The sequence below is a fragment of the Amia ocellicauda genome, unplaced genomic scaffold (genome assembly GCF_036373705.1).
Source record: "Amia ocellicauda isolate fAmiCal2 unplaced genomic scaffold, fAmiCal2.hap1 HAP1_SCAFFOLD_63, whole genome shotgun sequence".
Classification (NCBI taxonomy): domain Eukaryota; kingdom Metazoa; phylum Chordata; class Actinopteri; order Amiiformes; family Amiidae; genus Amia; species Amia ocellicauda.
Window position 1 is genome coordinate 82,259 of NW_027102993.1, and position 23,378 is coordinate 105,636.

Consider the following 23,378-nt stretch of genomic DNA (forward strand, 5'->3'; position numbering starts at 1 on the left):
ACAGATCAGTGGCGGAGTTAATGCTTGTTGGGGGGAGACAAACAAAGGGGAACACTATTTTTTATTTATTTATTTATTTTCTTTTGTATGAATTATTGCGTGTTGCAAACAGGCAATGAAGTCTGATAAAAGTCAAAAAGTCTCTCTCTCTCTCACACACACACACACAGCCAGCAAGACACACAGAGCCAGCCAGCTCAGCGATGACATCACAAACATCTCTCTCAGGTGACTCCTATGACATCACAGAGCACGTACATTCCGTTGCTTGCCGTCTGTCAACCACTCAGTCACTGCCAGCCAGACTGGCTGGCTGACTGGATGGTGGGGCTGCTTGCTGCTGCTGCGTACCTTAGCAAGCTTATTTGCTTGACCGGCCTTCCTCCTCCGCCCACATGCCCACCTATGTCCGATCTGCTGTTCACCTGGATCACAGCTCCGCCCCAACAAGGCAGAGCCTCCCAAGAATGGTACAAACTCACCCACGATCCCCTCCACGGAAAGCTATAGCAAAAGGCAAAAGCATTATACGTAATGAAGAGGAACCCGAGTCCAACACGCATCCGACCAGCCATACATATTTGTGTGTATTAAAGATCACATTTTATTACATTTAGATTTTCTGTACTTTATTACATCTTTTTGTGATTTTTAAATGTATTGTTTCTTTTCCTTATATATGTATGTATGTATGTATGTATGTGTGTGTGTGTCTGTGTGAAAGTGTATGTGTTTGTGTGTCTCTGTGTGAAAGTGAGTGTGTGTGTGTCTGTCTCTGTGTTTGTGTGTCTGTCTCTGTGTGAAAGTGAGTGTGTGTGCGTGTGTCTGTCTGTGAAAGTGTGTGTGTGTGTGTGGGTGTGACAGTGTGTATGAGTGTCTGTCTGTCATGTAACTCGCACATCTGTGAGGGCACCATTTTTGCAGAAAGAGATGTACACATTTTGGAGCAACATATGCTGCCATCCAGACATCGTCTTTTCCAGGGACATCCCTGCATTTTTCAGCAGGATAACGCCAAACCACATTCTGCCCAGATTACAAGCGCATGGTTGCGTAGGCAGAGAGTGCGGGTGCTAGCATGGCCTGCCTGCAGTCCTGACCTGTCTCCGAATTGAGAATGTGTGGCGCACTATGAAGTGCAAATTAAGACAACGAAGGCCCTGTGCAGTTGCGCAGCTGAGGAAATGCATAATGGATGAATGGGGGGAAATCCCACTTGCTAAACTTAACCAAGTGGTGTCTTCAGTGCCCAAGTGCTTAATAAGTGTTATTAAAAGAAAAGGTGATGTTACATAGTGGTAAACAGTCGACTGTCCCAACTTTCTTGGTTTCTTTTCACTGCTAATGAGATGCTGTAGAGTGAGTTAGTTATATTGCTTTCAGGAGCTCTAATCGTATTGATGAGTTCATGCAGCATTTGTAATTGAATTTCAAAAAGAAATCCTTGCTGTCTGGCCTGTGTGTATGAGATGTACTCTGTCAATCTTTGGCTAACAACTGAAACATTGGTAGAACAGAAATGGCAACATAAAAAAGAAAAGTACATTTTAAAAGAGCACATTAAATAGGATGAATATACAGTTTTTTACAATCACTTTGTCACTAATTTCAGAACCTTGATGTCATTTTTCAAAACTCTAGACACAAAACTCAAAACGGTCATCACTTGTAACACAGGCTGTCCAATGTTCAAAACATTGCATTGTGCATTCATATCTTTAAAGAAACCTTGCACTTGCAGACTTGTTGGTTCAAATAATTCATTTATCATGAAATACCATAGTAACATTTATTTAGATCACCCACACAGAAGATACCGATAGTTTCACTGTGTAGTTGTTCGTACAATCATTAAATATTGTAGTACAAAATATGTGATACATGTTTCATTATGGTACTACACATAAATACATCACTGTAAAAGGACTAGTAGAGAGAATACTACAGACACAGTGGAATCATTGAACAAAATCTGAAATGTATTGATGCAATACAATCAAATCACACCATAGGTTTCTTTGAAGCCATGCAACAATAATTAGCTACAAAAAAGAACAAAACTACAGTAAAATGTCAACTGCAGTGTTCCTCACCTGGCTTAGTGTAAAACAAAGGATTGATTACTGTACTTCTGAATTTCCATCAGCCCTGTGTTCAGGTTCAGGTTCTCACAACCATTTTTCACAAGAGGCATCTTGAAACTGAACATACCTGAACATACTCAGTCATCAGCTGCTTCACTCTGTCTGCATTTCTTTCAAAAGGCACACTATACTCTGTGCTACACATTGGTATGCAGTATACAGTCATTTGACAATTGAGAGTAGCCTAATGTTTAGTGCATGCTGAAGACTTGCCGCTTCTCAGTACGGAAATTTCTGATGATTGAGGCCACAGTTGATCCTGAGTTGATTCTGAGGTTTGATTGAATCATTGTAGCTGCCTCAGTCATGGTCATGCCATGATTTACAACATGCTCTACAACTATTTCTCGGATTTCACTGGACACTATTTGCTGTTGCTGCCGCTGTCTGGTCCGTGGCCTTGTCCTCTACCACGTTCCCCCAACACCTCTCAAATGAGGACCATGGCTGCCTCTCTGGTGAGGCCTAAGCCCTCCTCTATGACGAGGCCCACGACCACCTCTCAGAAGGGGTGCATGTCCCCTTCCATTCCTTTGACCACCACGTCTTCCTCCTCCCACTGCTTGACCTCTATTGTGACCTGGATGACTTGCCGGCTCCATGTTATCACTGTGTTGCTGGGGTGGATAGCACTCATTTCACTCGATACTCGTACCACAATGTGAAATCAATCATCAATAACCAGTTGGCAGTATTGGAAAAGCAATTACAAGGGCCTGCATACATACAGTAATGTCAAATCTGATGTGGAAGAACAATCATCTTCAACCAGGTTGGAGCGTTAGTTGCAATGCCTTTAATACACGCAGCGTGGAGAGAAACAGTGACTCAAGTAGATCCCAAAGTCGCTCTGCCTTCATTTTAACAGTCAGAGCTTTTATACACAAAAATCAAAGAGCTGGTTATAATCAGAAAGTCATTACTATGTTATCTTAAAAGTTAGCTAAGCAGAATTTATATCATTATAGGACAGAGTTCATAGATCAACACATGGATTAGGGAGCAGGCACTTCAATCATACTGTTTGACATTGTCTCCAAGATTCTCATCGTAAATAACAAACAGAAATCAAACTACCTTCTGGCCTGACCTTCTAGCTTGACCTTATCTTTCTTAAGTATACAAGAGAGAAAAACAGGTATTAGAGAAGGAATTTCTAACTTTCCTTCCACACTGCAAACATGGTATGGAAAAGTGCTACATGATGATGAATGATGATGAAATATTACATCCATAGATAATGTAGTCCAACTGGTTCATGCTCCTCGTTTATTGATGTCAATGGATCTCATTATCCTGAAACTTTCATGATCGAAACATGGAATATTGTTTGTCAGTTTCCATAAAATTATGCATTAAGAGTAATGCAACAGTCACTTATCATTTTGAGCAGCTGTATCAATTGATAGTTAGATCTTTGTAATGAAATGAATAGACAGTGATCTCAGATGTAATGTGTGAATTGCATTTTGAAATGGTAATACTTTGATGTTAAGTTGTGTCATTTTAGTTCAATGAACAAATGATCTGAGGTTGATGTGTATTGTATCCAAGCAATTGTAAAAAAGTGTTAGAGTTTTGAAAAATGTGCATTTTGATCATCGGGTGTGAGTTTAGTGTCTAGAGTTTTGAAAAATGACATCAAGGTTCTGAAATGAGTGCCAAAGTGATTGTAAAAAAGTGTAATATCAGGGGACAGTGGCTATTAGTGATCTGGCCTTCCGTGGCCTCTGTATTAATGTAACAGGTCACATTGTATGTGTACACTGATACTTGATAGTATAATATAGTACAAGTAAAAAACATACATAGGTATCATAGAAGTATTTTGCAGAAATGATTATGGATAGTTATCAAAATGGAGAGGAAATGCTAAATCCAGTCTCCCCAGGCTGAGCTTCTATTGCTGCACCTGCTGGCCCCACTATATGGATAGAGCCACACCAAGTACAAGAGTCTCCCCATTGCTATTTATATCTCCCTATCCAGTCTTCTATAGGTGTCAGGGTGGGGTGCCTATTCCCCTGCATGCTTTGAAACCTATAGCACCTGGGACGCACACTTGGGATCCGGTTCCTCTGCCCCTCACATACACATGAGGAATCCCAGGTGCTCAATACGTCATACTGTCTCTTTCATCTCATGTGTAAACTATGGACAAATACATGACTAAATGTGTTTAGTTGCGATATGCAAATAACGGGGACTATGATTGGCTCCCTGACATTACCCACACTGCGACTGATGCTACCCATTTCACTACCCAACAAAGACCCATAATATGCGTGTGTCTGTCTGTCTGTCTGTCAAAGTATGTGTGTGTGTTTCTGTGTGTGTCTGTGTCTGTCTGTCTGTGTGTGAAAGTGTGTGTGTGTCTGTCTGTCTGTCTGTCATGTAACTTGCACATCTGTGAGGGCACCACTAATGCAGAAAGAGATGTACACATATTGTTTATTTTCCATATATATGTATGTATGTATGTATGCATGTCCAATTGCTTTGACAATACAAATGAATTGAATTGAGAGGGAGAGAGAGAGAGTAAGAGAGAGAGAGAGAGACAGACAGACAGACAGACAGAGAGACACACACACACACACACACACACACACAGAGAGCCAGCCAGCCAGCTCAGCGATGACATGACGAGCCTCTCTCAGCTTACTGCTATGACATCACAGAGCACGTACATTCCGTTTAACAAATCGTTAAACAAAAAAGGTTATAAACACATTGACTACAATACCGGTTAGTAAGACGAAGGTGAGTCTCTCGTTAGTATTATTAGTCAGACATTAAATAACTACGCAGGTTAGTATTTATGTCAGGTAACTTCTCGTTATATATATATCAGTCTCATTTACATTTAGGTGCCGAGAAAGATCCTATTTGTTACCACAATTTCCCTTAACTGATTATTATTCAATGATTAAGGATAGGCAAGGCCACCAATAATCTAATGTCTATTAACTTGTGTCAATTTCAGACTAAACAGTTAAACAGGAATGAGAAGATATTTCTCGGCGTTGACAGATTTTATTTCTAAAATTATCAACAAAACAGTTTAATGCAACTCACATTTATATTTAAGAAAACTAAATGATATTACACATTCTAGAGTTATGAATCACAGATTAACATTTCTAATTGATTTCTCAAATGTCATGAATCACAAACTCCAAACTGTTAAAGTTATGTGAACTTCATCGCAGAGAGGCCTCTCTGGCTTCGGGCTCAGATAACAGCACACGACACGAGGTCCGTGTGGTTTGGAACAAAGGCAGTCCGGTTCGGCTTTGTCCAAGAACTTCCACTCAGTCGATGCACATGGAAGTTGGGGTTTCGCGAATGTAGAGTCTTTTCCAAACAGATTTTCCATTGGTTTGAAGGCTCCAAGGTTGTGCACAAAATCTTCTTTGTAAGCATGGTTCCACCGTAGTTACTTGAAGACTCAAATAGCTATTTAAGTGACTGACACTTTCGTATTCAGTCGACTTAGTCAATTGTCCAGCTGTAAAACTCCACTGATCAGGTGGGTCTGTGAAGTTATTTATTTAATAAAGTCCTTTAAAATAATTCTTCGCTCAATCTCCTTCTCATAGTTTAACTCTTCTGTTGCCGGCAAAGACTTGGTTGGTTTCTGATTCCGGTTCTGGCAACAGAGCTACAGGTTGAGCTGTGGCAGCGAGTTTCTGGTTCAGGTGAGAGAGAGAGAGAGAGAAAGACTGTCCGCTGTTCCTTATAGTCTGTCAGATCAGTAGGTGATTGGTCCCTGAGTTCTTGAGATTGGATTTCGGTTTCAGTCCCCAGTGTCCTATTGGAGGGAGGCTTTATTTATGACTGATGTCAATCCATGCCATCTTTTGGAAATGCCGGTTGGCCTGGGTTCGTAGCTCTATGTCGGGATTTCGGCTCTCATCCACTTCAAAGAGTTTTTATCACCTACAGGCCCCTTTCTCCAGACATCTCATAGCAGAATTCCAAACTATTTGGCCTCTTCTCGGTGCCATCCTCCCCAAAACTGTCACTTTGATGCAAACCAGTTCCAAGCTGATGAGCTAAGGAAATCTGATAACTTTGGGGGGGGAGAGGTCTTCTTTAGATCAGTGCTTCAGCTCAGAGCCCAAATGCTCTTATCCAAATACACCCAACATAACGCTACATATGTATGTATGTATGTATATATGTGTAGAAGGAAAATTAGAAATTATTTTCTTACACCTGTTTTTCTCTCTTGTATACTTAAGAAAGATACGGTCAAGCTAGAAGGTCAGCCCAGAAGATAGTTTGATTTCTGTTTGTTATTTACGATGAGAACCTTGGAGACATTGTCAAACGGTATGACCTACGTGCCTGTTCCCTAAAACCATGTGTTGACCTATGAACTCTGTTCTATAATGATATATGTTCTGCTTAGTTAGCCTTTAAGATAACATAGTAATGACTTTCTAGCATGTATGGATGTATGTATGTATGTATATATATATATATATATATATATATGTCTGTACGTCCAATTGCTTTGACAATACAAATGAATTGAATTCAGAGGAAGAGAGAGAGAGAGAGAGAGAGACAGACAGACAGACAGACAGCTCAGCGATGACATCACGAGCCTCTCTCAGCTGACTGCTATGACATCACAGTGCACGTACATTCCGTTGCTTGTCGTCTGTCAACCACTCAGTCACTGCTAGCCAGACTGTCCCTAAGACAAAGTGTACAATACTTCAATTATATCTCCTCCAGACAGATAAAGAGTATTAAGAGCTACGATGAAGTTACCCAGGAGACGTAAAAAGCTTGCATCACCTTGTATTTCCTGGAGGTCACCCATCCAAGTACTAACCAGGCCCTGGCCCGTTTAGTTTCCAAGGTCTGACGAGATCGGGCACGTTCAGGACGGTGTGGCCGCAAGCCGAGATGCCTGGCTGCATGATGTCTCTTAAAGGCTGGCGGGTATTGACGGAATTTCCAGCAAAAAATAAAAAATAAAAAAATAAAAAAAATGGAGGGAAAAATAACAGTGCAGGAAAGGGTGTTGAAAGTAGCCGGGAACGTGTACAATTCTTCAATTATATCTCCTCCAGACAGAAAGAGAGTATTAAGAGCTACGATGAAGTTACCCAGGAGACGTAAAAAGCTTGCAGCACCTGGTATTTCTAGGAGATCTCCCATCCAAGTACTGACCAGGCCATGCCCCGTTTAGCTTCCGAGATCTGACGAGACGGGGTGCGTCCAGGACAGTGTAGCCGCAAGCCGAGAGGCCTGGCTGCATGATGTCTCTTAAAGGCTGACGGGTGTTGACGGAACTTCCAGCAAATAAAAAAAGAAAAATGGAGGGAAAAATATCAGTGCAGCAAAGGGTGTTGAAAGTTGCCGGGTACGTGTACATTTCTTCAATTGTATCTTCTCCTGACAGAAAGAGAGTATTAAGAGCTACGATGAAGTTACCCAGGAGACGTAAAAAGTTTGCAGTACCTAGTTTTTCCAGGAGGTCACCAATCCAAATACTGACCAGGTCCTGCCACGTTTTGCTTCCTAGATCTGACAAGATCGGGCGCGTTCAGGACGGTGTGGCCGCAAGCCAAAAAGCCTGGCTGCATGATGTCTCTTAAAGGCTGGCGGGTATTGACGGAACTTCCAGCAAAAAAAAGAAAAATGGAGGGAAAAATACCAGTGCAGCAAATGGTGTTGAAAGTAGCCGGGTACGTGTACAAATCCTCAATTATAACACCTCCAGACAGAAAGAGAGTATTAAGAGCTACAATGAAGTTACTCAGGAGACTAAAAAGCTTGCAGCATCAGGTATTTCCAGGAGGTCTCCCATCCAAGTACTGACCAGGTCTTGCCCCGTTTAGCTTCCGAGATCTGATGAGATCGGGCGCGTTCAGGACGGTGTGGCCGCAAACCTAGAGGCCTGGCTGCATGATGTCTCTAAAAGGCTGGCAGGTATTGACGGAACATCCAAGAAAAAAAAATTAAAAAAAAATAGAAAAATGGAGGGAAAAATATCAGTGCAGGAAAGGGTGTTGAATGTAGCCGGGTACGTGTACAATACTTCAATTATATCTCCTCCAGACAGAAAGAGAGTATTAAGAGCTACGATGAAGTTACCCAAGTGACGAAAAAAGCTTGCAGCACCTGGTATTTCCAGGAGGTCACCCATCCAAGTACTGACCAGGCTCTGCCCCGTTCAGCTTCCGAGATCTGACGAGATCGGGCGCGTTCAGGACGGTGTGGCCGCAAGCCAAGAGGCCTGGATGTATGAAGTCTCTTAAAGGCTGGCGGGTATTGACGGAAGTTCCAGCAAAAAAAAAAGAAATAAGAAAAATGGAGGGAAAAATATCAGTGCAGCAAAGGGTGTTAAATGTAGCCGGGTACGTGTACAATTCTTCAATTATATCTCCTCCAGACAGAAAGAGAGTATTAAGAGCTATGATGAAGTTACCCAGGAGACGTAAGAAGCTTGTAGCACCTGGTATTTCCAGGAGGTCTCCCATCCAAGTACAGAATAGACACTGCCCCGTTTAGCTTCCGAGATCTGATGAGATTGGGCGCGTTCAGGACGGTGTGGCCGCAAACCAAGAGGCCTGGCTGCATGATGTCTCTTAAAGGCTGGCGGGTATTGACGGAACTGCCAGTAAAAAAAAAAGAAATAAGAAAAATGGAGTGAAAAATTTCAGTGCAGCAAAGGGAGTTGAAAGTAGCCGGGTACGTGTACAATTCTTCAATTATATCTCCTCCAGACAGAAAGAGAGTATTAAGAGCTATGATGAAGTTACCCAGGAGATGTAAGAAGCTTGCAGCACCAGGTATTTCCAGGAGGTCTCCCATCCAAGTACTGACCAGGCCCTGCCCCGTTTAGTTTCCGAGATCTGACGAGATCGGGCGCATTTAGTACGGTGTGGCCACAAGCCGAGAGTCCTGGCTGCATGATGTCTCTTAAAGACTGGTGGGTATTGACGGAACTTCCAGCAAAAAAAAAAGAAAAAAATAAATAGAAAAATGGAGGGAAAAATATCAGTGCAGCAAAGGGTGTTGAATGTAGCCGGTTACGTGAACAATTCTTCAATTATATCTCCTCCAGACAGAAAGAGAGTGTTAAGAGCTACGATAAAGTTACCCAGGAGACGTAAAAAGCTTGCAGCACCAGGTATTTCCAGGAGGTCCCACATTCAAGTAATGACCAGGCCCTGCCCCGTTTAGCTTCCGAGATCTGACGAGATGGGGCGCGTTCAGGACGGTGTGGTTGCAAGCCAAGAGGCCTGGCTGCATGATGTCTCTTAAACGCTGGAGGGAATTGATGGAACTTCCAGCAAGAAAAAAAAAAAAAAAAAAAAGAAAAATGGAGGGAAAAATATCAGTGCAGCAAAGGGTGTTGAAAGTAGCAGGGTACGTGTACAATTCTTCAATTATATCTCCTGCAGACAGAAAGAGAGTATTAAGAGCTACGATGAAGTTACCCAGGAGACGTAAAAAGCTTGCAGCACCTGGTATTTCTAGGAGGTCTCCCATCCAAGTACTGACCAGGCCCTGCCCCGTTTAGCTTCCGTGATCTGACGAGATCGGGACTGTGTGGCCACAAGCCATGAGGCCTGGCTGCATGATGTCTCTTAAAGGTTGGCGGGTATTGACGGAACTTCCAGCAAAAAAAAAAAAAAAAGAAAAATGGATGGAAAAATATCAGTGCAGCAATGGGTGTTGACAGTAGCTGGGTACGTGTACAATACTTCAATTATATCTCCTCCAGACAGATAGAGAGTATTAAGAGCTACGATAAAGTTACCCAGGAGACGTAAAAGCTTGCAGCACCAGGTATTTCCAGGAGGTCTCACATTCAAGTACTGACCAGGCCCTGCCCCGTTTAAATTCCAAGATCTGATGAGATCGGGGGCGTTCAGGACGGTGTGGCTGCAAGCCAAGAGGCCGGGCTGCATGATGTCTCTTAATGGTTGGCGGGTTTTGACGGAACATCCAGCAAAAAAAAAAAAGAGAAATGGAGGGAGAAATACCAGTGCAGCAAAGGGTGTTGAAAGTAGCCGGTTACGTGTACAATTCTTCAATTATATCTCCTGGAGACAGAAAGAGAGTATTAAGAGCTACGATGAAGTTACCCAGGAGACGTAAAAAGCTTGCAGCACCTGGTATTTCCAGGAGGTCACACATCCAAGTACTGACCAGGCCCTGCCCCGTTTAGCTTCCGAAATCTGATATGATCGGGCGCGTTCAGGACGGTGTGACTACAAGCCAAGAGGCCTGGCTGCATGATGTCTCTTAAAGGCTGGCGGATATTGACGGAACTTCCAGCAAAAAAATAAAATAAAAAGAAAAATGGAGGGAAAAATATCAGTGCAGCAAAGGGTGTTGAAAGTAGCCTAGTACGTGTACAATTCTTCAATTATATCTCCTGGAGACAGAAAGAGAGTATTAAGATCTACGATGAAGTTACCCAGGAGACGTAAAAAGCTTGCAGCACCTGGTATTTCTAGGAGGTCTCCCATCCAAGTACTGACCAGGCCCTGCCCCGTTTAGCTTCCGAGATCTGACGAGATCGGGCGCGTTCAGGATGGTGTGGCCGCAAGCCGAGATGCCTGGCTGCATGATGTCTCTTAAAGGCTGGCGGGTATTGACGGAATTTCCAGCAAAAAAAAAAAAAAAAAAAAAAAAAATGGATGGAAAAATACCAGTGCAGCAAAGGGTGTTGAAAGTAGCCGGGTACGTGTACAATTCTTCAATTATATCTTCTCCAGACAGAAAGAGAGTATTAAGAGCTATGATGAAGTTACCCAGGAGACGTAAAAAGCTTGCAGCACCTGGTATTTCTAGGAGTTCTCCCATTCAAGTACAGACCAGGCCCTGCCCCGTTTAGCTTCCGAGATCTGACGAGATTGAGCGCATTCAGGACGGTGTGGCCACAAGTCAAAAGGCCTGGCTGCATGATGTCTCTTAAAGGTTGGCGGGTATTGACGGAACTTCCAGCAAAAAAAAAAAAAAAAAAAAAAAGAAAAATGGATGGAAAAATATCAGTGCAGCAAAGGGTGTTGACAGTAGCTGGGTACGTGTACAATTCTTCAATTATATCTCCCCCAGACAGAAAGAGAGAATTAAGAGCTACGATAAAGTTACCCAGGAGACGTAAAAGCTTGCAGCACCAGGTATTTCCAGGAGGTCTCCCATCCAAGTACTGACCAGGTCCTGCCCCGTTTAGCTTCCGAGATCTTACGAGATCGGGCGCGTTCAGGACGGTGTGGCCGCAAGCCGAGAGGCCTGGCTGCATGATGTCTCTTAAAGGTTGGCGGGTATTGACGGAACTTCCAGCAAAAAAAAAAAAAAAAAAAAAGAAAAATGGATGGAAAAATATCAGTGCAGCAAAGGGTGTTGACAGTAGCTGGGTACGTGTACAATACTTCAATTATATCTCCTCCAGACAGATAGAGAGTATTAAGAGCTACGATGAAGTTACCCAGGAGACGTAAAAGCTAGCAGCACCAGGTATTTCCAGGAGGTCTCACATTCATGTACTGTCCAGGTCCTGCCCCATTTAGCTTCCGAGATCTGACGAGATCGGGCGCGTTCAGGATGGTGTGGCCGCAAGCCGAGATGCCTGGCTGCATGATGTCTCTTAAAGGCTGGCGGGTATTGACGGAACTGCCAGCAAAAAAAAAAAAGAAAAGTAGAGGGAAAATAACCAGTGCAGCAAAGGGTGTTGAAAGTAGCTGGGTACGTGTACAATTCTTCAATTATATCTCCTGGAGACAGAAAGAGAGTATTAAGAGCTACGATGAAGTTACCCAGGAGACGTAAAAAGCTTGCAGTACCTGGTATTTCTAGGAGGTCTCCCATCCAAGTACTGACCAGGCCCTGCCCCGTTTAGCTTCCAAGATCTGACGAGATCGGGCGCATTCAGGACGGTGTGGCCACAAGCCGAATGGCCTGGCTGCATGATGTCTCTTAAAGGTTGGCGGGTATTGACGGAACTTCCAGCAAAAAAAAAAAATTGAAAATGGAGGGAAAAATATCAGTGCAGCAATGGCCGTTGAAAGTAGCCGGGTACGTGTACAATACTTCAATTATATCTCCTCCAGACAGATAGAGAGTATTAAGAGCTACGATGAAGTTTCCCAGGAGACGTATAAAGCTTGCAGCACCAGGTATTTCCAGGAGGTCTCCCATCCAAGTACTGACGAGGCCCTGCCCCGTTTAGCTTCCGAGATCTGACGAGATCGGGCGTGTTCAGGACGATGTGGCCGCAAGACAAGAGGCCGGGCTGCATGATGTCTCTTAAAGGCTGGCGGGTATTGACGGAACTTCCAGCAAAAAATAAAAAATAAATAAATAGAAAAATGGAGGGAAAAATATCAGTGCAGCAAAGGGTGTTGACAGTAGCCGGGTACATGTACAATTCTTCAATTATATCTCCTCCAGACTGAATGAGAGTATTAAGAGCTATGCTGAAGTTACCCAGGAGATGTAAAAAGCTTTCAGCACCTGATATCTCCAGGAGGTCACCCATCCAAGTACTGACCAGGCCCTGCCCCGTTTAGCTTCCGAGATCTGACGAGATCGGGCGTGTTCAGGACGGTGTGGCCGCAAGACAAGAGGCCTGGCTGCATGATGTCTCTTAATGGCTGGCGGGTATTGACGGAACTTCCAGCAAAAAAAAAAAAAAAAAAAAGAAAAAAGAAAAATGGATGGAAAAATATCAGTGCAGCAAAGGGTGTTGACAGTAGCTGGATACGTGTACAATACTTCAATTATATCTCCTGGAGACAGAAAGAGAGTATTAAGAGCTACGATGAAGTTACCCAGGAGACGTAAAAAGCTTGCAGCACCTGGTATTTCTAGGAGGTCTCCCATCCAAGTACTGACCAGGCCCTGCCCCGTTTAGCTTCCGAGATCTGACGAGATTGGGCGCATTCAGGACGGTGTGGCCACAAGCCGAATGGCCTGGCTGCATGATGTCTCTTAAAGGTTGGCGGGTATTGACGGAACTTCCAGCAAAAAATAAAAATGAAAAAAAGAAAAAAGAAAAATGGATGGAAAAATATCAGTGCAGCAAAGGGTGTTGACAGTAGCTGGATACGTGTACAATACTTCAATTATATCTCCTCCAGACAGAGAGAGAGTATTAAGAGCTACGATAAAGTTACCCAGGAGACGTAAAAGCTTGCAGCACCAGGTATTTCCAGGAGGTCTCCCATCCAAGTACTGACCAGGTCCTGCCCCGTTTAGCTTCCGAGATCTTACGAGATCGGGCGCGTTCAGGACGGTGTGGCCGCAAGCCGAGAGGCCTGGCTGCATGATGTCTCTTAAAGGTTGGCGGGTATTGACGGAACTTCCAGCAAAAAAAAAAAAAAAAAAAAAAGAAAAATGGATGGAAAAATATCAGTGCAGCAAAGGGTGTTGACAGTAGCTGGGTACGTGTACAATACTTCAATTATATCTCCTCCAGACAGATAGAGAGTATTAAGAGCTACGATGAAGTTACCCAGGAGACGTAAAAGCTAGCAGCACCAGGTATTTCCAGGAGGTCTCACATTCATGTACTGTCCAGGTCCTGCCCCATTTAGCTTCCGAGATCTGACGAGATCGGGCGCGTTCAGGATGGTGTGGCCGCAAGCCGAGATGCCTGGCTGCATGATGTCTCTTAAAGGCTGGCGGGTATTGACGGAACTGCCAGCAAAAAAAAAAAAGAAAAGTAGAGGGAAAATAACCAGTGCAGCAAAGGGTGTTGAAAGTAGCTGGGTACGTGTACAATTCTTCAATTATATCTCCTGGAGACAGAAAGAGAGTATTAAGAGCTACGATGAAGTTACCCAGGAGACGTAAAAAGCTTGCAGCACCTGGTATTTCTAGGAGGTCTCCCATCCAAGTACTGACCAGGCCCTGCCCCGTTTAGCTTCCGAGATCTGACGAGATTGGGCGCATTCAGGACGGTGTGGCCACAAGCCGAATGGCCTGGCTGCATGATGTCTCTTAAAGGTTGGCGGGTATTGACGGAACTTCCAGCAAAAAATAAAAAAGAAAAAAAGAAAAAAGAAAAATGGATGGAAAAATATCAGTGCAGCAAAGGGTGTTGACAGTAGCTGGATACGTGTACAATACTTCAATTATATCTCCTCCAGACAGAGAGAGAGTATTAAGAGCTACGATAAAGTTACCCAGGAGACGTAAAAGCTTGCAGCACTAGGTATTTCCAGGAGGTCTCACATTCATGTACTGACCAGGTCCTGCCCCGTTTAGCTTCCGAGATCTGACGAGATCGGGCGCGTTCAGGATGGTGTGGCCGCAAGCCGAGATGCCTGGCTGCATGATGTCTCTTAAAGGCTGGCGGGTATTGACGGAACTTCCAGCAAAAAAAAAAAATGGAAAATGGAGGGAAAAATATCAGTGCAGCAATGGCTGTTGAAAGTAGCCGGGTACGTGTACAATACTTCAATTATATCTCCTCCAGACAGATAGAGAGTATTAAGAGCTACGATGAAGTTTCCCAGGAGACGTATAAAGCTTGCAGCACCAGGTATTTCCAGGAGGTCTCCCATCCAAGTACTGACGAGGCCCTGCCCCGTTTAGCTTCCGAGATCTGACGAGATCGGGCGTGTTCAGGACGGTGTGGCCGCAAGACAAGAGGCCGGGCTGCATGATGTCTCTTAAAGGCTGGCGGGTATTGACGGAACTTCCAGCAAAAAATAAAAAATAAATAAATAGAAAAATGGAGGGAAAAATATCAGTGCAGCAAAGGGTGTTGACAGTAGCCGGGTACATGTACAATTCTTCAATTATATCTCCTCCAGACTGAATGAGAGTATTAAGAGCTATGCTGAAGTTACCCAGGAGATGTAAAAAGCTTTCAGCACCTGATATCTCCAGGAGGTCACCCATCCAAGTACTGACCAGGCCCTGCCCCGTTTAGCTTCCGAGATCTGACGAGATCGGGCGTGTTCAGGACGGTGTGGCCGCAAGACAAGAGGCCTGGCTGCATGATGTCTCTTAATGGCTGGCGGGTATTGACGGAACTTCCAGCAAAAAAAAAAAAAAAAAAAAGAAAAAAGAAAAATGGATGGAAAAATATCAGTGCAGCAAAGGGTGTTGACAGTAGCTGGATACGTGTACAATACTTCAATTATATCTCCTGGAGACAGAAAGAGAGTATTAAGAGCTACGATGAAGTTACCCAGGAGACGTAAAAAGCTTGCAGCACCTGGTATTTCTAGGAGGTCTCCCATCCAAGTACTGACCAGGTCCTGCCCTGTTTAGCTTCCAAGATCTGACGAGATCGGGCGAGTTCAGGATGGTGTGGCCGCAAGCCGAGATTCCTGGCTGCATGATGTCTCTTAAAGGTTGGCGGGTATTGACGGAACTTCCAGCAAAAAAAAAAAAGAAAAAAAGAAAAAAGAAAAATGGATGGAAAAATATCAGTGCAGCAAAGGGTGTTGACAGTAGCTGGATACGTGTACAATACTTCAATTATATCTCCTCCAGACAGAGAGAGAGTATTAAGAGCTACGATAAAGTTACCCAGGAGACGTAAAAGCTTGCAGCACTAGGTATTTCCAGGAGGTCTCACTTTCATGTACTGACCAGGTCCTGCCCCGTTTAGCTTCCGAGATCTGACGAGATCGGGCGCGTTCAGGATGGTGTGGCCGCAAGCCGAGATGCCTGGCTGCATGATGTCTCTTAAAGGCTGGCGGGTATTGACGGAACTGCCAGCAAAAAAAAAAAAGAAAAATAGAGGGAAAAATACCAGTGCAGCAAAGGGTGTTGAAAGTAGCCGGGTACGTGTACAATTCTTCAATTATATCTTCTCCAGACAGAAAGAGAGTATTAAGAGCTACGATGAAGTTCCCCAGGAGACGTAAGAAGCTGGCAGCACCTGGTATTTCCAGGAGGTCTCACATTTAAGTACTGACCAGGTCCTTCCCCGTTTAGCTTCCGAGATCTGACAAGATCGGGCGCGTTTAGGACGGTGTGGCCGCAAGCCGAGATGTCTGGCTGCATGATGTCTCTTAAAGGCTAGCGGGTATTGACGGAATTTCCAGCAAAAAAAAAAAAAAAAAAAAAGAAAAATGGAGGGAAAAATATCAGTGCAGGAAAAGGTGTTGAAAGTAGCCGGGTACGTGTACAATTCTTCAATTATATCTCCTGGAGACAGAAAGAGAGTATTAAGAGCTACGATGAAGTTACCCAGGAGACGTAAAAAACTTGCAGCACCTGGTATTTCTAGGAGGTCTCCCATCCAAGTACTGACCAGGCCCTGCCCCGTTCAGCTTCCGAGATCTGACGAGATCGGGCGCATTCAGGACGGTGTGGCCGCAAGCTGAGAGGCCTCGCTGCATGATGTCTCTTAAAGGTTGGCGGGTATTGACGGAACTTCCAGCAAAAAAAAAAAAACAAAAGAAAAATGGATGGAAAAATATCAGTGCAGCAAATGGTGTTGACAGTAGCTGGGTACGTGTACAATACTTCAATTATATCTCCTCCAGACAGATAGAGAGTATTAAGAGCTACGATGAAGTTCCCCAGGAGACGTAAGAAGCTGGCAGCACCTGGTATTTCCAGGAGGTCTCACATTTAAGTACTGACCAGGTCCTGCCCCGTTTAGCTTCCGAGATGTGACAAGATCGGGCGCGTTCAGGACGGTGTGGCCGCAAGCCGAGATGCCTGGCTGCATGATGTCTCTTAAAGGCTAACGGGTATTGACGGAATTTCCAGCAAAAAAAAAAAAAAAAAAAAAGAAAAATGGAGGGAAATATACCAGTGCAGCAAAGGGTGTTGAAAGTAGCTGGGTACGTGTACAATTCTTCAATTATATCTCCTGGAGACAGAAAGAGAGTATTAAGAGCTACGATGAAGTTACGCAGGAGACGTAAAAAGCTTGCAGCACCTGGTATTTCTAGGAGGTCTCCCATCCAAGTACTGACCAGGCCCTGCTCCGTTTAGCTTCCGAGATCTGACGAGATCGGGCGCATTCAGGACGGTGTGGCCGCAAGCTGAGAGGCCTCGCTGCATGATGTCTCTTAAAGGTTGGCGGGTATTGACGGAACTTCCAGCAAAAAAAAAAAAGAAAAAAAGAAAAAAGAAAAATGGATGGAAAAATATCAGTGCAGCAAAGGGTGTTGACAGTAGCTGGATACGTGTACAATACTTCAATTATATCTCCTCCAGACAGAGAGAGAGTATTAAGAGCTACGATGAAGTTACCCAGGAGACGTAAAAAGCTTGCAGCACCTGGTATTTCTAGGAGGTCAGCCATCCAAGTACTGACCAGGCCCTACCCCGTTTAGCTTCCGAGATCTTACGAGATCGGGCGCATTCAGGACGGTGTGGCCACAAGCCGAGAGGCCTGGCTGCATGATGTCTCTTAAAGGTTGGCGGATATTGACGAACTTCCAGCAAAAAAAAAAAAGAAAAATGGAGGGAAAAATATCAGTGCAGCAAAGGCTGTTGAAAGTAGCCGGGTACGTGTACAATACTTCAATTATATCTCCTCCAGACAGATAGAGAGTATTAAGAGCTACGATGAAGTTTCACAGGAGACGTAAAAAGCTTGCAGCACCAGGTATTTCCAGGAGGTCTCCCATCTACGTACTGACCAGGCCCTGCCCCGTTTAGCTTCAGAGATCTGACGATATCGTGCGCGTTCAGGACGGTGTGGCCGAAAGCCAAGGGGCCCGGCTGCATGATGTCTCTTTAGGCTGGTGGGTATTGACGGAACTTCCAGCAAAAAAAAAAAAAAAAAAAGAAAAATGGAGGGAAAAATATCAGTGCAGCAAAGGCTGTTGAAAGTAGCCGGGTACGTGTACAATTCTTCAATAATATCTCCTCCAGACTGAAAGAGAGTATTAAGAGCTACGATGAAGTTACCCAGGAGACGTAAAAAGCTTGCAGCACCTGGTATTTCCAGGAGGTCACCCAACCAAGTACTGACCAGACCCTGCCCCGTTTAGCTTCCGAGATATGATGAGATCAGGCGCGTTCAGGACGGTGTGGCCGCAAGCCAAGAGGACTGGCTGCATGATGTCTCTTAAAGGCTGGCGGGTATTGACGGAACTTCCAGCAAAAAAAAAAAAAAAAAAATAGAAAAAGGGAGGGAAAAATATCAGTGCAGCAAAGGGTGTTGAAAGTAGCCGGGTACGTGTACAATTCTTCAATTATATCTCCTCCAGACAGAAAGAGAGAATTAAGAGCTACGATAAAGTTACCCAGGAGACGTAAAAGCTTGCTGCACCAGGTATTTCCAGGAGGTCTCCCATCCAAGTACTGACCAGGTCCTGCCCCGTTTAGCTTCCGAGATCTTACGAGATCGGGCGCGTTCAGGACGGTGTGGCCACAAGCCGAGAGGCCTGGCTGCATGATGTCTCTTAAAGGTTGGCGGGTATTGACGGAACTTCCAGCAAAAAAAAAAAAGAAAAAAAGAAAAAAGAAAAATGGATGGAAAAATATCAGTGCAGCAAAGGGTGTTGACAGTAGCTGGATACGTGTACAATACTTCAATTATATCTCCTCCAGACAGAGAGAGAGTATTAAGAGCTACGATAAAGTTACCCAGGAGACGTAAAAGCTTGCAGCACTAGGTATTTCCAGGAGGTCTCACTTTCATGTACTGACCAGGTCCTGCCCCGTTTAGCTTCCGAGATCTGACGAGATCGGGCGCGTTCAGGATGGTGTGGCCGCAAGCCGAGATGCCTGGCTGCATGATGTCTCTTAAAGGCTGGCGTGTATTGACGGAACTGCCAGCAAAAAAAAAAAAGAAAAAAAGAAAAAAGAAAAATGGATGGAAAAATATCAGTGCAGCAAAGGGTGTTGACAGTAGCTGGATACGTGTACAATACTTCAATTATATCTCCTCCAGACAGAGAGAGAGTATTAAGAGCTACGATAAAGTTACCCAGGAGACGTAAAAGCTTGCAGCACCTGGTATTTCCAGGAGGTCTCACATTTAAGTACTGACCAGGTCCTGCCCCGTTTAGCTTCCGAGATCTGACAAGATCGGGCGCGTTCAGGACGGTGTGGCCGCATGGCCGAGATGTCTGGCTGCATGATGTCTCTTAAAGGCTAGCGGGTATTGACGGAATTTCCAGCAAAAAAAAAAAAAAGAAAAATGGAGGGAAAAATATCAGTGCAGGAAAAGGTGTTGAAAGTAGCCGGGTACGTGTACAATTCTTCAATAATATCTCCTCCAGACTGAAAGAGAGTATTAAGAGCTACGATGAAGTTACCCAGGAGACGTAAAAAGCTTGCAGCACCTGGTATTTCCAGGAGGTCACCCAACCAAGTACTGACCAGACCCTGCCCCGTTTAGCTTCCGAGATATGATGAGATCAGGCGCGTTCAGGACGGTGTGGCCGCAAGCCAAGAGAACTGGCTGCATGATGTCTCTTAAAGGCTGGCGGGTATTGACGGAACTTCCAGCAAAAAAAAAAAAAAAAAAATAGAAAAAGGGAGGGAAAAATATCAGTGCAGCAAAGGGTGTTGAAAGTAGCCGGGTACGTGTACAATTCTTCAATTATATCTCCTCCAGACAGAAAGAGAGAATTAAGAGCTACGATAAAGTTACCCAGGAGACGTAAAAGCTTGCTGCACCAGGTATTTCCAGGAGGTCTCCCATCCAAGTACTGACCAGGTCCTGCCCCGTTTAGCTTCCGAGATCTTACGAGATCGGGCGCGTTCAGGACGGTGTGGCCACAAGCCGAGAGGCCTGGCTGCATGATGTCTCTTAAAGGTTGGCGGGTATTGACGGAACTTCCAGCAAAAAAAAAAAAGAAAAAAAGAAAAAAGAAAAATGGATGGAAAAATATCAGTGCAGCAAAGGGTGTTGACAGTAGCTGGATACGTGTACAATACTTCAATTATATCTCCTCCAGACAGAGAGAGAGTATTAAGAGCTACGATAAAGTTACCCAGGAGACGTAAAAGCTTGCAGCACTAGGTATTTCCAGGAGGTCTCACTTTCATGTACTGACCAGGTCCTGCCCCGTTTAGCTTCCGAGATCTGACGAGATCGGGCGCGTTCAGGATGGTGTGGCCGCAAGCCGAGATGCCTGGCTGCATGATGTCTCTTAAAGGCTGGCGTGTATTGACGGAACTGCCAGCAAAAAAAAAAAAGAAAAATAGAGGGAAAAACACCAGTGCAGCAAAGGGTGTTGAAAGTAGCCGGGTACGTGTACAATTCTTCAATTATATCTTCTCCAGACAGAAAGAGAGTATTAAGAGCTACGATGAAGTTCCCCAGGAGACGTAAGAAGCTGGCAGCACCTGGTATTTCCAGGAGGTCTCACATTTAAGTACTGACCAGGTCCTGCCCCGTTTAGCTTCCGAGATCTGACAAGATCGGGCGCGTTCAGGACGGTGTGGCCGCAAGCCGAGATGTCTGGCTGCATGATGTCTCTTAAAGGCTAGCGGGTATTGACGGAATTTCCAGCAAAAAAAAAAAAAAGAAAAATGGAGGGAAAAATATCAGTGCAGGAAAAGGTGTTGAAAGTAGCCGGGTACGTGTACAATTCTTCAATTATATCTCCTGGAGACAGAAAGAGAGAATTAAGAGCTACGATAAAGTTACCCAGGAGACGTAAAAGCTTGCAGCACCAGGTATTTCCAGGAGGTCTCCCATCCAAGTACTGACCAGGTCCTGCCCCGTTTAGCTTCCGAGATCTTACGAGATCGGGCACGTTCAGGACGGTGTGGCCGCAAGCCGAGAGGCCTGGCTGCATGATGTCTCTTAAAGGTTAGCGGGTATTGACGGAACTTCCAGCAAAAAAAAAAAAAAAAAAGAAAAATGGATGGAAAAATATCAGTGCAGCAAATGGTGTTGACAGTAGCTGGGTACGTGTACAATACTTCAATTATATCTCCTCCAGACAGATAGAGAGTATTAAGAGCTACGATGAAGTTACCCAGGAGACGTAAAAAGCTTGCAGCACCTGGTATTTCTAGGAGGTCTCCCATCCAAGTACTGACCAGGCCCTGCCCCGTTTAGCTTCCGAGATCTGACGAGATCGGGCGCATTCAGGACGGTGTGGCCACAAGCCGAAAGGCCTGGCTGCATGATGTCTCTTAAAGGTTGGCGGGTATTGACGGAACTTCCAGCAAAAAAAAAAAAGAAAAAAAGAAAAAAGAAAAATGGATGGAAAAATATCAGTGCAGCAAAGGGTGTTGACAGTAGCTGGATACGTGTACAATACTTCAATTATATCTCCTCCAGACAGAGAGAGAGTATTAAGAGCAACGATGAAGTTCCCCAGGAGATGTAAAAAGCTGGCAGCACCTGGTATTTCCAGACGATCTCCCATCCAAGTACTGATCAGGTCCTGCCCCGTTTAGCTTCCGAGATCTGACGAGATCGGGCGCGTTCAGGATGGTGTGGCCGCAAGCCGAGATGCCTGGCTGCATGATGTCTCTTAAAGGCTGGCGGGTATTGACGGAACTGCCAGCAAAAAAAAAAAAGAAAAGTAGAGGGAAAATAACCAGTGCAGCAAAGGGTGTTGAAAGTAGCTGGGTACGTGTACAATTCTTCAATTATATCTCCTGGAGACAGAAAGAGAGTATTAAGAGCTACGATGAAGTTACCCAGGAGACGTAAAAAGCTTGCAGCACCTGGTATTTCTAGGAGGTCTCCCATCCAAGTACTGACCAGGCCCTGCCCCGTTTAGCTTCCGAGATCTGACGAGATTGGGCGCATTCAGGACGGTGTGGCCACAAGCCGAATGGCCTGGCTGCATGATGTCTCTTAAAGGTTGGCGGGTATTGACGGAACTTCCAGCAAAAAATAAAAAAGAAAAAAAGAAAAAAGAAAAATGGATGGAAAAATATCAGTGCAGCAAAGGGTGTTGACAGTAGCTGGATACGTGTACAATACTTCAATTATATCTCCTCCAGACAGAGAGAGAGTATTAAGAGCTACGATAAAGTTACCCAGGAGACGTAAAAGCTTGCAGCACTAGGTATTTCCAGGAGGTCTCACATTCATGTACTGACCAGGTCCTGCCCCGTTTAGCTTCCGAGATCTGACGAGATCGGGCGCGTTCAGGATGGTGTGGCCGCAAGCCGAGATGCCTGGCTGCATGATGTCTCTTAAAGGCTGGCGGGTATTGACGGAACTTCCAGCAAAAAAAAAAAATGGAAAATGGAGGGAAAAATATCAGTGCAGCAATGGCTGTTGAAAGTAGCCGGGTACGTGTACAATACTTCAATTATATCTCCTCCAGACAGATAGAGAGTATTAAGAGCTACGATGAAGTTTCCCAGGAGACGTATAAAGCTTGCAGCACCAGGTATTTCCAGGAGGTCTCCCATCCAAGTACTGACGAGGCCCTGCCCCGTTTAGCTTCCGAGATCTGACGAGATCGGGCGTGTTCAGGACGGTGTGGCCGCAAGACAAGAGGCCGGGCTGCATGATGTCTCTTAAAGGCTGGCGGGTATTGACGGAACTTCCAGCAAAAAATAAAAAATAAATAAATAGAAAAATGGAGGGAAAAATATCAGTGCAGCAAAGGGTGTTGACAGTAGCCGGGTACATGTACAATTCTTCAATTATATCTCCTCCAGACTGAATGAGAGTATTAAGAGCTATGCTGAAGTTACCCAGGAGATGTAAAAAGCTTTCAGCACCTGATATCTCCAGGAGGTCACCCATCCAAGTACTGACCAGGCCCTGCCCCGTTTAGCTTCCGAGATCTGACGAGATCGGGCGTGTTCAGGACGGTGTGGCCGCAAGACAAGAGGCCTGGCTGCATGATGTCTCTTAATGGCTGGCGGGTATTGACGGAACTTCCAGCAAAAAAAAAAAAAAAAAAAAGAAAAAAGAAAAATGGATGGAAAAATATCAGTGCAGCAAAGGGTGTTGACAGTAGCTGGATACGTGTACAATACTTCAATTATATCTCCTGGAGACAGAAAGAGAGTATTAAGAGCTACGATGAAGTTACCCAGGAGACGTAAAAAGCTTGCAGCACCTGGTATTTCTAGGAGGTCTCCCATCCAAGTACTGACCAGGTCCTGCCCTGTTTAGCTTCCAAGATCTGACGAGATCGGGCGAGTTCAGGATGGTGTGGCCGCAAGCCGAGATTCCTGGCTGCATGATGTCTCTTAAAGGTTGGCGGGTATTGACGGAACTTCCAGCAAAAAAAAAAAAGAAAAAAAGAAAAAAGAAAAATGGATGGAAAAATATCAGTGCAGCAAAGGGTGTTGACAGTAGCTGGATACGTGTACAATACTTCAATTATATCTCCTCCA

General features: G+C 44.6%; 8 non-coding genes and 41 pseudogenes across 8 annotated transcripts; all 49 read right to left on the reverse strand.

Moving 5' to 3' along the window:
* Positions 1-439: 439 nt before the first annotated feature.
* LOC136740242 (U5 spliceosomal RNA) lies at positions 440-554 on the reverse strand. Its single transcript, XR_010813080.1, has one exon. It is a non-coding gene; the product is annotated as a U5 spliceosomal RNA (small nuclear RNA).
* A 6,390-nt stretch (positions 555-6,944) lies between these two features.
* Positions 6,945-7,063, reverse strand: LOC136740106 (uncharacterized; annotated as a pseudogene).
* A 222-nt stretch (positions 7,064-7,285) lies between these two features.
* LOC136740136 (uncharacterized) lies at positions 7,286-7,404 on the reverse strand (annotated as a pseudogene).
* A 209-nt stretch (positions 7,405-7,613) lies between these two features.
* Positions 7,614-7,732, reverse strand: LOC136740232 (uncharacterized; annotated as a pseudogene).
* A 205-nt stretch (positions 7,733-7,937) lies between these two features.
* Positions 7,938-8,056, reverse strand: LOC136740028 (uncharacterized; annotated as a pseudogene).
* Positions 8,057-8,276: 220 nt separating this feature from the next.
* Positions 8,277-8,395, reverse strand: LOC136739980 (uncharacterized; annotated as a pseudogene).
* A 215-nt stretch (positions 8,396-8,610) lies between these two features.
* Positions 8,611-8,729, reverse strand: LOC136740201 (uncharacterized; annotated as a pseudogene).
* A 215-nt stretch (positions 8,730-8,944) lies between these two features.
* LOC136740051 (uncharacterized) lies at positions 8,945-9,063 on the reverse strand (annotated as a pseudogene).
* A 222-nt stretch (positions 9,064-9,285) lies between these two features.
* On the reverse strand, positions 9,286-9,404 carry LOC136740175 (uncharacterized; annotated as a pseudogene).
* A 543-nt stretch (positions 9,405-9,947) lies between these two features.
* LOC136740074 (uncharacterized) lies at positions 9,948-10,066 on the reverse strand (annotated as a pseudogene).
* A 210-nt stretch (positions 10,067-10,276) lies between these two features.
* On the reverse strand, positions 10,277-10,395 carry LOC136740067 (uncharacterized; annotated as a pseudogene).
* Positions 10,396-10,611: 216 nt separating this feature from the next.
* On the reverse strand, positions 10,612-10,730 carry LOC136739976 (5S ribosomal RNA). Its single transcript, XR_010813048.1, has one exon. It is a non-coding gene; the product is annotated as a 5S ribosomal RNA (ribosomal RNA).
* A 218-nt stretch (positions 10,731-10,948) lies between these two features.
* On the reverse strand, positions 10,949-11,067 carry LOC136740172 (uncharacterized; annotated as a pseudogene).
* A 220-nt stretch (positions 11,068-11,287) lies between these two features.
* On the reverse strand, positions 11,288-11,406 carry LOC136740150 (5S ribosomal RNA). The gene has a single exon (XR_010813064.1). It is a non-coding gene; the product is annotated as a 5S ribosomal RNA (ribosomal RNA).
* Positions 11,407-11,624: 218 nt separating this feature from the next.
* On the reverse strand, positions 11,625-11,743 carry LOC136740129 (uncharacterized; annotated as a pseudogene).
* A 210-nt stretch (positions 11,744-11,953) lies between these two features.
* LOC136740000 (uncharacterized) lies at positions 11,954-12,072 on the reverse strand (annotated as a pseudogene).
* A 211-nt stretch (positions 12,073-12,283) lies between these two features.
* Positions 12,284-12,402, reverse strand: LOC136740043 (uncharacterized; annotated as a pseudogene).
* Positions 12,403-12,623: 221 nt separating this feature from the next.
* LOC136740056 (uncharacterized) lies at positions 12,624-12,742 on the reverse strand (annotated as a pseudogene).
* Positions 12,743-12,967: 225 nt separating this feature from the next.
* LOC136739981 (uncharacterized) lies at positions 12,968-13,086 on the reverse strand (annotated as a pseudogene).
* A 225-nt stretch (positions 13,087-13,311) lies between these two features.
* On the reverse strand, positions 13,312-13,430 carry LOC136740162 (5S ribosomal RNA). Its single transcript, XR_010813065.1, has one exon. It is a non-coding gene; the product is annotated as a 5S ribosomal RNA (ribosomal RNA).
* A 219-nt stretch (positions 13,431-13,649) lies between these two features.
* LOC136740130 (uncharacterized) lies at positions 13,650-13,768 on the reverse strand (annotated as a pseudogene).
* A 210-nt stretch (positions 13,769-13,978) lies between these two features.
* LOC136739982 (uncharacterized) lies at positions 13,979-14,097 on the reverse strand (annotated as a pseudogene).
* A 225-nt stretch (positions 14,098-14,322) lies between these two features.
* LOC136740095 (uncharacterized) lies at positions 14,323-14,441 on the reverse strand (annotated as a pseudogene).
* Positions 14,442-14,652: 211 nt separating this feature from the next.
* Positions 14,653-14,771, reverse strand: LOC136740005 (uncharacterized; annotated as a pseudogene).
* A 221-nt stretch (positions 14,772-14,992) lies between these two features.
* Positions 14,993-15,111, reverse strand: LOC136740057 (uncharacterized; annotated as a pseudogene).
* Positions 15,112-15,336: 225 nt separating this feature from the next.
* Positions 15,337-15,455, reverse strand: LOC136739989 (uncharacterized; annotated as a pseudogene).
* A 224-nt stretch (positions 15,456-15,679) lies between these two features.
* Positions 15,680-15,798, reverse strand: LOC136740140 (uncharacterized; annotated as a pseudogene).
* Positions 15,799-16,008: 210 nt separating this feature from the next.
* LOC136740163 (uncharacterized) lies at positions 16,009-16,127 on the reverse strand (annotated as a pseudogene).
* A 219-nt stretch (positions 16,128-16,346) lies between these two features.
* On the reverse strand, positions 16,347-16,465 carry LOC136739988 (uncharacterized; annotated as a pseudogene).
* Positions 16,466-16,681: 216 nt separating this feature from the next.
* On the reverse strand, positions 16,682-16,800 carry LOC136740192 (uncharacterized; annotated as a pseudogene).
* Positions 16,801-17,019: 219 nt separating this feature from the next.
* Positions 17,020-17,138, reverse strand: LOC136740233 (5S ribosomal RNA). The gene has a single exon (XR_010813073.1). It is a non-coding gene; the product is annotated as a 5S ribosomal RNA (ribosomal RNA).
* Positions 17,139-17,363: 225 nt separating this feature from the next.
* LOC136739971 (5S ribosomal RNA) lies at positions 17,364-17,482 on the reverse strand. Its single transcript, XR_010813043.1, has one exon. It is a non-coding gene; the product is annotated as a 5S ribosomal RNA (ribosomal RNA).
* A 209-nt stretch (positions 17,483-17,691) lies between these two features.
* Positions 17,692-17,810, reverse strand: LOC136740194 (uncharacterized; annotated as a pseudogene).
* A 216-nt stretch (positions 17,811-18,026) lies between these two features.
* On the reverse strand, positions 18,027-18,145 carry LOC136740034 (uncharacterized; annotated as a pseudogene).
* A 218-nt stretch (positions 18,146-18,363) lies between these two features.
* On the reverse strand, positions 18,364-18,482 carry LOC136740011 (uncharacterized; annotated as a pseudogene).
* Positions 18,483-18,706: 224 nt separating this feature from the next.
* Positions 18,707-18,825, reverse strand: LOC136740141 (uncharacterized; annotated as a pseudogene).
* Positions 18,826-19,049: 224 nt separating this feature from the next.
* Positions 19,050-19,168, reverse strand: LOC136740155 (uncharacterized; annotated as a pseudogene).
* Positions 19,169-19,381: 213 nt separating this feature from the next.
* LOC136740036 (uncharacterized) lies at positions 19,382-19,500 on the reverse strand (annotated as a pseudogene).
* A 218-nt stretch (positions 19,501-19,718) lies between these two features.
* LOC136740013 (uncharacterized) lies at positions 19,719-19,837 on the reverse strand (annotated as a pseudogene).
* Positions 19,838-20,061: 224 nt separating this feature from the next.
* Positions 20,062-20,180, reverse strand: LOC136740142 (uncharacterized; annotated as a pseudogene).
* Positions 20,181-20,390: 210 nt separating this feature from the next.
* On the reverse strand, positions 20,391-20,509 carry LOC136740109 (uncharacterized; annotated as a pseudogene).
* A 211-nt stretch (positions 20,510-20,720) lies between these two features.
* On the reverse strand, positions 20,721-20,839 carry LOC136740254 (5S ribosomal RNA). The gene has a single exon (XR_010813092.1). It is a non-coding gene; the product is annotated as a 5S ribosomal RNA (ribosomal RNA).
* A 216-nt stretch (positions 20,840-21,055) lies between these two features.
* On the reverse strand, positions 21,056-21,174 carry LOC136740023 (5S ribosomal RNA). The gene has a single exon (XR_010813052.1). It is a non-coding gene; the product is annotated as a 5S ribosomal RNA (ribosomal RNA).
* A 225-nt stretch (positions 21,175-21,399) lies between these two features.
* Positions 21,400-21,518, reverse strand: LOC136740020 (uncharacterized; annotated as a pseudogene).
* Positions 21,519-21,728: 210 nt separating this feature from the next.
* LOC136739983 (uncharacterized) lies at positions 21,729-21,847 on the reverse strand (annotated as a pseudogene).
* Positions 21,848-22,072: 225 nt separating this feature from the next.
* On the reverse strand, positions 22,073-22,191 carry LOC136740096 (uncharacterized; annotated as a pseudogene).
* A 211-nt stretch (positions 22,192-22,402) lies between these two features.
* LOC136740006 (uncharacterized) lies at positions 22,403-22,521 on the reverse strand (annotated as a pseudogene).
* A 221-nt stretch (positions 22,522-22,742) lies between these two features.
* Positions 22,743-22,861, reverse strand: LOC136740059 (uncharacterized; annotated as a pseudogene).
* Positions 22,862-23,086: 225 nt separating this feature from the next.
* Positions 23,087-23,205, reverse strand: LOC136739990 (uncharacterized; annotated as a pseudogene).
* Positions 23,206-23,378: the final 173 nt, after the last annotated feature.